Source organism: Pinus tabuliformis, chromosome 3_1 (genome assembly GCF_031772625.1).
Source record: "Pinus tabuliformis cultivar Carrire ecotype Pingquan chromosome 3_1, CPIR1, whole genome shotgun sequence".
Lineage (NCBI taxonomy): Eukaryota > Viridiplantae > Streptophyta > Pinopsida > Pinales > Pinaceae > Pinus > Pinus tabuliformis.
In genome coordinates, this window is record NC_142301.1 from 214174137 (window position 1) to 214186518 (window position 12382).

Genomic DNA, 12382 nt, shown 5'->3' on the forward strand with positions numbered 1-12382 from the left:
CAAGACTAGGCAGTCCAACTCACTGCTTAGATCCTCACATGCAAGATTACGAGGAAGTGTCATGCGAACAAAGTTCCAACTCTGGTAGTATCACTTGCTGCATAGTGCCCAAAGAGAGTGCAATATAATTGGTCCAAGTATCTCTGCTAGGAGTTCCTCGCGAACTGTCGAGAATCCTAAGAGGAAAGTAAGCTATTTCATTATGCTTGGCTTCTCTTGTCCATTGTATTAGTTGTGTGGAGGTTACCAGAGGATAGCCAATTTCCTCCACATAAGAATGATTTTCCCGAGGTAGCGTGGTTCACCTCACTTTGTTTTATGAAGGATGTGGCACTCATCAAGGAAACAAAGATTTTCTAGGTCCTAATCAAGAAGGACCTTTGGATGGTGATCAATTAGTGACCAAGGTTGTCCCCAACGTTCTTTAGGAAATTAAGAGCCTACGTAGAGTTCAAGGCTGATGTTCACAACGTCTCAATACGTGTGTGAAAGGACCTAGAAGGAACTTGGCATGTGTTGCCTTATTTAGTGTCTGAGATGGATGTGCAGGAAGTTGTAGGGTATTCACCGCCAGAGTCGCACAAACCTACAACCCTGGAGGTGGGAACCAACCAAGGCACAGAAAGCTCTGTTGTGTAGAAGTGGAACAACATCGCTCTGAAAGTTGTGCACAACTTAGCTGAACAAAAGAAAAAGGAGGCTCCTAAGGTAGCTGCAAAGAAGGAATGTTTGGAGGATTGAGAGCATTGCTAAAGAGAAGGTAGAGAAAGAATGACAGGATGCTAGAGAGAGTGAAAATTATGTTTCGTATCACACTGATGAGCAACAATTGTCAGAGCAAGGAGAAGGTGACGGTGAAGAAGAAAGCACTCCTTTCATCTTGAAGAAGCATAGACAGGAATAGATGGGAAGTGGAAGAAGCACAAGTCTGATAAGCATACACATATTGATCCCATGGTACTGAAAAATACGACCTCTATGAGATCGGCGACAAGATACGGGACACAACAACAGAGGTTTTACAACAATTTGAGCAGCAACACATGCAGACGCTAGGCAGCATCCAGAAGGATTTGCGTGAGCTGTAGACCTAGGAAAACATGATGCAAGTGGATGTGGGATGGGCAAGCGGAGCGAAAGTGAGAATGAAATAGGGAAGTGGCACAGTAACATCGAGTGAACAAACTCTAGATCTTTGAGCCGTTGCTTTGCCAGCGGAGTTAGTTCATGTGGAATCAGATGAGGATTGTGTTGTGCTCAACATAGTGAATGATATGGGACAGAACATTGTCAGGTTGTCCCTCTCGATACTTCATGCGTTGCACCAGGGGTTCTTAGATGAGTTGATGATCAGAGAACAGGGCGCGCTCACTGTCATCGGACAATTTAAAGTCAACAACAAGCTACTTTTTACTGAAAAAACTTAGGCGTTGAAGGAACAGGAGGAATTGCAGACACATCACCATAACCTGGTGACAACAATTGAGCAAGCCTGCAAGTCAGTGCCTGAGCTGAATATCCTAGAGGATGTAGAGGCCTCAGCCAAAGTGAGGAAATTGGTTGCTGCAGTGTGCTCTTCAAAGGAGAAAATCAATAAGGTGACTTTTCATTTTCAACTTCAAATAACAGTGTTACAATTAAAGTTACAACCCACCACACCACCAGAAGTTCGGAACAGAGAGGCAGAACTATAAAAATGTCCATGGGTCAACTAGATGTTGCAGTTCATGGTTGTGACCAGCTATTCACTCAGGCAATGGGCTTATGGGATACACTCTAAAAGGATCCTATGCAGCAATAGTTGAATGCAGAGATCAGGCAAATAACAACAATAGTATGATGAGATCAGTATTATGGCGCAAATGTTGGTGCCAATCTAGCACTTTGTGCACTTACAGGAAGGTAAGGCAAAGTTTACACAAATCCAGGAGTTGCAAAAAAAATAGTCCTTGCTAAGAGATCGACTTCAGCCTTGGACAGAGGGATCCTGCCAAATTTCATAGAACATTCATGAGAATATGAAGGCCATGCATCAAAATCAAAGGACTACGCAACTTACAGTACAGGGGTCAACCACAGAGAAATTGGTCCAAAGGTACATCAAGCAGCAGAACAGAGTACCGCAGAAGTTCAGACATTGACCAAGGCATTCGATGATCTTCGCCAAAAAGTGGAACAACCAGTCATGTGAATCAAGGATGAGTCACGATCTTTGTGTTGGGGGCTTGTTGTTATGCGGTCCCTAGGGCTAGAATTGAGTTAAATTAGTCACTTTTTGTAAAGGATTTTGTAAAAGATGTAAAGTCTCCGTGAAATGTTGATGCAGAGCACGTAGATAGATAATGTCAAAGGGGCCTTAGCCCCTTGTTTTTGGTCAGTTTTGAAGATGCACACATGAGTCGGGGGCCATGCTATTGTATTAGGAAAGCTATAAGCAGTTGATTCTTAACAAGTCTTAGAAAAATCTTTGGATAAAAATTTGGCTACGTTGAGGAGTTTTGGTTGTATTGAGCAAGAGCTAAGGCATGAAGGCTCTGCTTCCTATGCTTAGGTAGAAAAAGGGAGGCTCCTTCAACTGAGTGCACAGGAGGCCTCGGTGGAGTCTGCAGCTGAGTGCACAGACCCCTACAACTATGTGTGTAGGGTAAGAAGAGTCTGTAATTAGTGAATTGAATATCAATAAAGATAACTTTGTGAAGAATTGATGAGTATTTCCATTGCATCTGTTTATGTTATATGTTGTTGATTAATGATATATTTTTTGAAATATTGAATGCATGCTACGCAAATTTACTTGATTTATCTTAATAATATATGAAATTAATGGTTATCCATTTCCATAAAGTTAAAAGATATTTATCTTATGTTTTTTGATGAACTAAGTAGATCTACACCAACTCTGATATAGGGTTGCTTTTTGACGTGCGAAGTAGGTGAATCAACTGTTGAAGGTCTGCATAGACTAATCATGGAACTTCGCGAAGGTATGAAGCAAGATTTAACTTAGTTACAGTAATGAGCCCTAGAAGTCTATCGATCTGTGTGAAGGTAGATCTAAGGCGTTGGAAGACATCACACTAGTCTCTGGATGCAAAAACTTTGTTCTTGCATCCCCCAATACTGCTTTGGTTGAGACTGCAACCTATGCTAAGTAGGTTGTTGCTGAAAGGGCTAGCAATGTAGGGTTTTGCTGGTTGGCACAACTAACTCAAAATTTGGGTCAGGATCCCCTAAGCCAATAATTGGGTTTTCAATAAAAAACGAAAATGCAAAAAAAACTTATTTTCCTCCATGATTTTGACACATGCATTATGGTTTGTTGAAGACCGGATCTTCAGTGAAAAGCCAAAATAATAAAATATTATTATGGTTTTGACAATTGCCTCCTGCAATGCAATGTTTCCTCAAAGTTCTCCAAATATATCATAGCCTTATAATCTAACTGATTGGTGGGAAAATTAAAAACTACAATGAATCAACTTTTGACATTAAATTAAAAGCTACATTGAATCAACTTTTGACATTTTATTGGAATTATGCAGACTTATTTTTTATACATTCCTTCAACATCAAGTTTTTGAGCTCTTTAATAAACATTAATAATAGGCTTTTAAGGTTTCTGAAAGTATCATGCCAGGTCACATTGGCAGAGTAACACAAAACATTATTAAATCTGTACTTTTTTACTATGGAATCTCCTTGATAAATTCAAATATTCTCGCTTTTAAAAACTCTCTCTTCTATTTGAACATATCATTTCCAACTTTGGAAGTTCAAAGGCCATTTGACTCATTTTGAAGGGAGTTCAATAATTCAGTTGCCTTCAACTGAAATTGGCAGAGATATTCGTGTGTGATAAGGTCAAAAAGAGTGAAAATATGGGTGTATACATGGCTAGCTCTCCTGTTTCATCTTGTTCATGTTTGCATCTAAATATGGGCTTTTCACTTTCCTCCATGTTAGATGTGCAATCAAGGAAGAGGGTCATGCTTGATTTCACATTGATGATAGTTACTTTTTTTTTTGGAACATTATTTGGCACCAAGCATGTGATTTATATGCAAGCATTGTTGATCTCAACTTGGAAGTAGTGGTTAAGTAACAAGGTCGTTCTCAATTTTAAAGTTTATGTGATAAAGATACCTATAGAAGGAATGAATATTTGATCATTGAATTATACTGAGTATGTTCCTTGTCATGATTTAAAGTTTATAGGCACTCTAAAATTTTTTAATTATTCTCGAAGAGTGAATTTTGAAGGAAATTTGTCCTCTCCACTTGAGAAACAACATTTCTGTTTAATACCTCCTCCCAAACAATACAACATCCCAATAAAATCTCCAATCAGTAAATATTATGTGGGGCAAAGCAATATGAACCACTCACATCTAGCAGAAAGCCAAAGGTGGGCAAAATTGGGTGCATAAGCAAGGAAAAAAATGGTGGTTTCGAGGTGGTGGTACTCATTTCAAGCATGCAGCTTCAGAGTAAATCCAACCATTGGGAAACATGATAGCTAATGGAATAGTGGATTTACGAGCTGCATGAATGGTGCAAGTTCTTGATGTTGGGTGTCATTTTGCAAGATTTTCAGCTTATCTACTTCCACTAGGTATACAGACAATGTCATTTTCTCCAAAGCATGGGCATGAAAATCATATTCAATTTTCTCTCGAATGAGGAATTGGTGGCATGATTACAGTTCTTGTTACAACACAACTAGATTATCCAAGCAATTCATTTCAAATGGTCCATTATTCACGTTGTCATGTCGATTGGCATGAAAATGATGGTGTTCTGCTGAAAGAAGTGGATCACCTTTTGAGAGATAGCGGTTACTTTGTTTATTTTGCACCCCCTGCTTACGAGAAGGATAAATATTATCCCCATTAATAGGAGAAGTTGATGTCTGACAATTTCAGCGTGTGGGAACCTTATTGCTCGTCCAGTTCAAATAGAAATTTGGTTCAAGCCAAGAGATAAGGCATGCCAACTAGAGAAAGAAAAATAAAAAATATTGGTTTTATCTGATAAGGCACCTGATCCAGAACAATCTTGGAAGAAACCATTAAGGAATTGTCATACTTTAATTCAAGAAGAAGAATACATTCAACAACTTCCTCCATTGTTGGAGCGTTTATCAATATTACCTAAATGAGATGAGAAAATAGAGATCATTGTTGAAACGTTTAGTGTAGACACAACATTTTGATAGAGGGAAGTCAATGAATATTGGACACTTATGAATTTTAGTAAATATGATATTCGGAATGTAATGGATATGATCTCTTTCTATGGAGGATTTGCTACTAGTTTAAGAAAAAAGCTAGTTTGGGTGTTGAATATAATTCCTCCAAGCTAAGGAATACATTACCTTCTATCGATGACAAAGGCTAGATTGGATATTTTCATGATTGGTGTAATCAAGTCTCTAGTTATCTACATACATATGATTTGGTTCATGCATTCCAATTGTTTTCATACTCGAAAGGTGATAGTAGAGGTTGCCCAATAAAATACATTATACTGGAGGTGGATCACATTCTTCAGCCACTAGGATTTTTCATCATTTGAGATGACTCAACCATAATCTCGAAAGTGGCAGATATTTCACCCAAGTTTCTCTGGGATGCAAAAGTATATAATTTGGAAGGTTTTGGAAACCAAGGAAAGCAACTGCTAATTTGCCAAAAGGTATTGGAACTTGTCCTTCAGCAGGGTATTAATGCCAACGCTGATAGAACTTTCCTGTGAGGTATTAATGCCAACACAAATATTAATGACATTTTGAAATAAATATGGACCGTCAAAAATACATTTTTTAAATTTAAAATCACATCATGAATGAAGGTTACATAAAAATTTTAAAAGTAATTAACAAATAAAATACGAATTTTTCCCATCAAATTCCAACCTCCAAAAAATTAATGGCAAATTCCACTAATGGAATGTTTCAAAACAAATCAAAGTTTTCGATCTCAAAAGAGAAAGTTTTCAATTAGAGAAAGTCTTCTTAGTCTTCAAGCTTTCTGCCATCTGTGTAACTGTCTGCTTGGAAATTCTCCCAAAATCTTCTTCAAATCTGTCAGCAAAATTGGATCACTGATTCGCTCCTAGAAAATTGCAACTTATCTAAAAAGCCACCTTTATCCTTTGAATTTAGAATCGATGTACTCCATAATTGCCACATGTTAAAGTTGTCTGTTGGAAATTTTGATTTGATCATTCCTAACTGTTTATATCTCTCCTGAAAGGCTAGGTGTGATCTTCTTCAATTTAGGATGATCCTGATAGCCGTCATCTACCATTTGTTCTTGGGGGTGTCCAAAATATGTTCAAAACGAAATTTTGTACTTGAAAATGTTGATTCGATACCCCTTTTATTGAGACTCTACCATTCATTAATTTAAATGGTGCCAAGTAGTGATCCAACTATATCCTTCTCTGCAAGTCATCCTAGCATATTCTCACCAAATCTGGAGCTAATTCACAAGATGTTTCAAATAATGACCATTTGGTTGCCTGAGGGAAATCAAAGTAGTTTTGGAACCAATGAATTTTTCAATAGACTTTTGTGTTTTAATAACTATAATTATTCAAACAAAATGTCAAGATCAAAAATAATCTTTACTTCCTGCACATAGTCATAAAAAAATCGCATCCCTGTAGGGCCACTTTTGAAGATTATCTCTTCCATCTCAATAATAGACTCCTCTGTTCATAAAAGAGAAAATCCCAACTCGGGCTGGCCTGGCAAACGCTGTAGCTGGTCTAGAGATAGATCAAAATGTGTATGAGATTTGATGAAAGAACCCCATTTCGATCATCTCAATATCCAGCAGCAATATCAAATACTGAAATTGCATAAAACGATTCCTCTTAATAGCCGAGCGCGTATGAGATTGGACGAGCAATTGATATTTAAGGCCTTTAATCATTCATTTGGATCGTTGTTGACATTTGGCATTTTATTACAAACCTTGGGTGTTCATTTTCTTGGCACGCATCATTTTCGCATTGTTTTGGTTTCATCTGCAAATCAACCCACTTGATATTCATGCAACGAGAATTCCCTTGGCACTTTAAACCTTACTCTTCATTCCATCGTTAGCTTTTTCATGCAATTACATTGACAATTGCTCATCTACGGGCTCGATCCATCTGGACGTTAATAAAATGACCTCCATCTAAATCCTTGAGTGGAGAGGCATGCACTCGTCAAACTAATCAGATATAAATGGGCAACCCTGAATCCACAAAACCACCCAAAAATTCTACAGAACCATGACAAATTCACCATTTTTCATTGAATATAGCGTCTTCAATGGTTAGTGTTCATCGTGGCAGTCGAGATTGGTATTTCTTTTCCTTTGCAAACTAGCACTTGGCATACCAGCACTTGGCATCAGGGTATGCCACATTAGTTTTCATTTCAATGTTGTGTTTTTCATTATTAGTCTTGCATTGTAGTTTATACCAAATGCACTGGGTGAATATAATCTTCGTATCAGTATATAAAACATCTCGAGAGTTCGTATTTCGAATAGTTCTGCAAGGAGTCTTACTCGTGTTAGCAATTGTGTTGATGCCTAGTGCAATGTATCTCTCCCTCCATATAGGCTCTTTCGTGATGCTTAGTGAACTCTCCCTCACTTCATATCTCTCTCCTCTCTTTCGTGATGCTTATTGAACTCTCCCTCACTTCATATCTCTCTCCTCTCTTTCGTGATGCTTAGTGAATTCTTCCTCACTTCATATCTCTCTCCTTCCCTATAGGCTCTTTCGTGATGCTTAGTGGACTCTCTCTCACTTCATATCTCCCTCTATGTGGGCTTTATCATGATGTTTAGTGCTCAATCCCCTTATTGTATCTTTCCTTCCATGTAGGCTCTTTCACGATGCTTAGTGCCCGATTTGATCGACTCATGCGACGGGCTCATGATTTGCGCATTGGTTGTTGATTTACCTTCTTTGCCTTGTGGTTCAATAACTCTTTAATAAAGATACATTGACCCTTGCCTTCTTTGCCTTATGCCCCCAATAATGAACCTCAGACCAAATTTAGGGCTAACAATTGGCTGCCCGACGCTACAAAAACATCATAATCAGAAGCCTTTAAAAGTGAGCACATCCAAATTAAAAGGCAACGCACATTGCAATTTGGGATAATTTAACTTAAAATCCCCAGAGAAATTAGAGTGTGATAAAAACCTTTAATAAGTTAGATCTTACAAATTGTGGGGTTAGATTTGATGATGCCTATAAATCTTTGTAATAAAAAACTTAAAAAGATGAAACAATTTGAAGAGTTTCCAAGTAAATCCAATGTTCTTTTTATATTGTTGTGACAATATTATTTAATAATACGTAATTATATTTATAGATATAATTGATTACAAAAGTGATTTAAAATGATGAAAATGGATGATTACACTGATTTACGCCTTCTCAATGTATTCATTAGCCTAACATTGTATTTCTAATCTAAACTATTGAAGTGCATGTTATCAATTATTTACCTCAACATTTTGTATGTGCTTTTGTTTTCAATCCAAAACAATGTCACCAAGTCATTATCTTCTTTTAAAAGGAGTCGTCTAACGAGGCAAAGGAATTGCTCGGACAGCCAAAAGTGGCCAGAATCTGGGCAAAATATTTCAAAAAATCTTGTAGAGAAAGTATTTGAATCGTTTTTTGAAGGTGGAAATGGATTCAACACCATCAAAAATGTCTAAGACAGCTAAAATTTTGAAGTTTAACAACTATAACTTGGACTTACAAAAATCCTTACTGGATTTTTCTCTAAATAAAACTGGTATTTCCATAACTTTCGAGGCAATTCCTCCGCCTCGTTAGACTATGCACTTTTAAAATACGATATCTCCTATATTTACAACTTCATTTCTTATCTTATAATGTTAACGTTATCCAAAATGGGAAAAAAGTCATTTAAAGGCCTTTCATTATGAGCTTTATTTTCTGTTGATTTAACATTTATTCCTAACTTTGTCTTACGTGGTCCTTTATTTTGCTTAATAAGTCCTCCAAAGCTATTTTATAGACCAGTAAATATGTCAAGTATTTTATTGAAAAGACGTGCATTATTGTGCCTAGCTTTCAAAACTTATTTTGTTCGATATTTTTTCTTATATAGACCAGTAAATATGTCAAGTATTTTATTGAAAAGACGTGCATTATTGTGCCTAGCTTTCAAAACTTATTTTGTTAGATATTTTTTCTTGTATGTCTGAATGCTAGTTTAGGAAAAAAATAACCTTATCTTTCTCCAATTTCAAGCTCCAATATCGAGAGAAAAATCCCTTTAATGTGTTCACATTAACTTCAGAGTTAAAAAAATACCTTAGCATCCTCAACGAACATGAGGAAAACACATCCTTTACGAGTGAAAAAAATTGTTTTAGGATGAGTATTTCCTTTTGAAACGTGTTAAAGTAAAGGAGTTTTACTTAATATTATTTTATGTAAAAACAATTCATGCCCATTATTAAGATGCATGAGTTATATAATGAATATATAAATATGTGATACTATTTATTTTCTTATATGCCAAAATTGAGTTTGTTAGTTCAATTTTAGCTTAAGTTTTTTTCAAATCTACGAACTACATCAATTAAAACCCACTCATTTTTATAAACCCATATTATTAGTTGCATGTATGTTAAGCGAACACACATAAAATTTATATGTTATTATCTCATTCATCAAGAAAACAAAACAAATTATATAGTAAACTACGCATTCATTTTTCTAAATCACTATTAATATTTGCATGAATATTTGACAAACACACATAAAATTTATATTTAATGTATCTTTTTATTATCTCATTCATCAATAAAACAAATTATATGATAAATTTATATGCATTGCTACATTCATATTAAAAATTATTAATCATATTAAAATTTAGAGAGAGATTTTTCGGCGAAAATCACATGGAAAATCATTTGTCGACGCGTTTCGAACCACAAGTGTGGTTCGAAACGCGTCGACAAATGATTTTCCATGTGATTTTCGCCGAAAAATCTCTCCCCATATTAAAATTCTAAAATATAATAATAATGATTATGTTAGAAAATATATAGAGCTAGAGAGATTGCATAATAGAAATTTCATATTGCATTTTATTGATTACATCAGTTACATATATATAGGACATAAATCACTCACTTCAACACATCTAGATCACAATTACAACTCATACATAGAAAATATTGTCACTTTTCTAGCACATGTAGCACAAGTGCTTCAGGAGATATAGAAAACTTACTAGAGACAACCTCTAGGTTGATTGTAGACCAGTGCCTAGGACATCTTAAGGAGGCGAGTGCTTTGGAAGATTATCAATGGGGCTTTCTGCTGCACTCCAATTGTCATGTAGTTTGAAAACATAATAAATGGGGCTTGGTTCAATAGTCATTCATCATGGTGAGCTCAAACAGATACCTGGATCCAAATATAGGGGGTGAATCAGGCTTATATCAAGGAGGAAAGTCTTGTTTTGATGGATGACACACAATAATGAGCAGCTTAATATTGAAGTTGTAGTAAAGGTGACGAGAAGGAGAGAAAGGAGGGAAATAGATACATAAGGTTGTAAAAAAGACAAAATCCTAAGTAGAAATGTTTCGACAAAACGATGGAATGTAGAAGAGATGAAATGATAGGAATTGTAGAGTGCGCATTAAGGTTTCATGTTCTATAGCTCATGGATATAGTTATCACCAATCAACATATGTAAATTTGTGCTCTTAAAGGTACACATTTAAATCTTTAAATAACATAGGTATTTTTACTACTTAGCAGCATATACATAATCATGAGAGAATGAGACCGACAACTTCATTACACAATTTCAGTACAAGAGAAACATACATGAAATGAGATTTACAAAGGGGAAAACATAATTCTTACAACCATGATTGGAATCACCAAAGAGTTTCATTAATTCTCAAAATGAGTCCAATATACTAGGCCATTACATTTAACCATACATCACTTGAGTCCCTCATGAACAGGAAATTAGAACCAAAGTGGAATCACAGAATTTGGACCCCTCGGGTGCAGAATTATGGAACCTCTATTAAGTGTTTCTTCCCCCTATTTATAAGGAGAGCATGAACTTTTAATCCGTTACAAAATATCTCAGCCAATGGTGAGTTGTTTGATAAACTAGCTCTCTCAGCGAGCGATAACTATGCTAGCTAAATGATTACCAAGGATTTGATTCCTTTCTTCAAAAGACGTAGAAATTACAAAATAAATAGAAATAAGTAAAACTGAAAGATGACTGAGGAAAATATCCTTCTTTCGTTCCTGTGAAGGCCCTTGATCAAGCCACATCTTTGCCACAATGTGTCCATCTAGTTGCTTGGTCGGTTCTCGTCGCTTTCACCTTAACTACCTCACTTCACCACTCTCTAGAGTTGGTTGCAATCAATTGTGGTGGCTTGTCATAGAGCAAAATCGAAGATTGTCCTAATAGTACTTCATTGTATGACTAAGTGGAGCTCCATGATGAGCTATTATGTCTTCCTAAGTCCCCATATCTCCATTAAGTACCTCGGTTGTTGACCCATTACATCATTAAAGCCCTGTACCATGCTATCAGAACATAACATGTCTCATAAAACAACCACAGTGTAATATCAGGGAATATAAGTATCGCAATATTTACACGCAATAAGCTCTACGAAACAACAAAATTCGATCCCTTTAGGCCTCTTTTTCTTTGAGCCCTTTCAATAACTCCTCATCACGTGACTAGTAGCTATGACTGGGTGCTTAGACCTAAGGCCTTATAGCCTTTAGACTTCTGTCTAGGGACTATTTTCCTTTGTAAATGGTTAGGTGCCCGTGGTCCCTTAAGTTGCTATAGACCATATGCTAGTACAAAATTGGAGCCCCCTTATCAATGGTTTTCAATCAGGGTTTTAACATAGGGGTTGTGACATTCTAGTTTCAGACCTAGCCATTGGTTCTTTAACTCTTTGTGACCGTGCCAGCCCTTATATCGAAGCTCCTCTATCGGTGAATTCCATTCGGTGATTTAAATTTGGCGCACAACATTTCACTTCACTGATCACCTTTTCTTCTTAACCCTTGGTCCTTTCGTGCTCCTCGCGACTGTAGGCCAACTCCCATATCAGAGCCCCTTAATCGAAGGTTTTCAATCGATGATTTCATTTTGATGCACACAAGCTACAACCTTCAATTGTCGATCTTTGATATGTGATGTCATTACTGCCACGTGTCACCTTATGAGTGGTGACACAAGTCACTTTGTTTTGGCCCCTATGACCCCTGAGAATGTCGAATTTTGCTGCGACATCTCCATCGTACTGACGCATCATCCTGACCC

At 36.6% G+C, this 12382-nt stretch overlaps 1 pseudogene; it reads left to right on the top strand.

Annotated features, from left to right (window-relative positions):
• The first annotated feature begins 3935 nt into the window (after nucleotides 1-3935).
• On the top strand, nucleotides 3936-5754 carry LOC149186557 (putative methyltransferase PMT6 pseudogene; annotated as a pseudogene).
• The last annotated feature ends 6628 nt before the right edge of the window (nucleotides 5755-12382 follow it).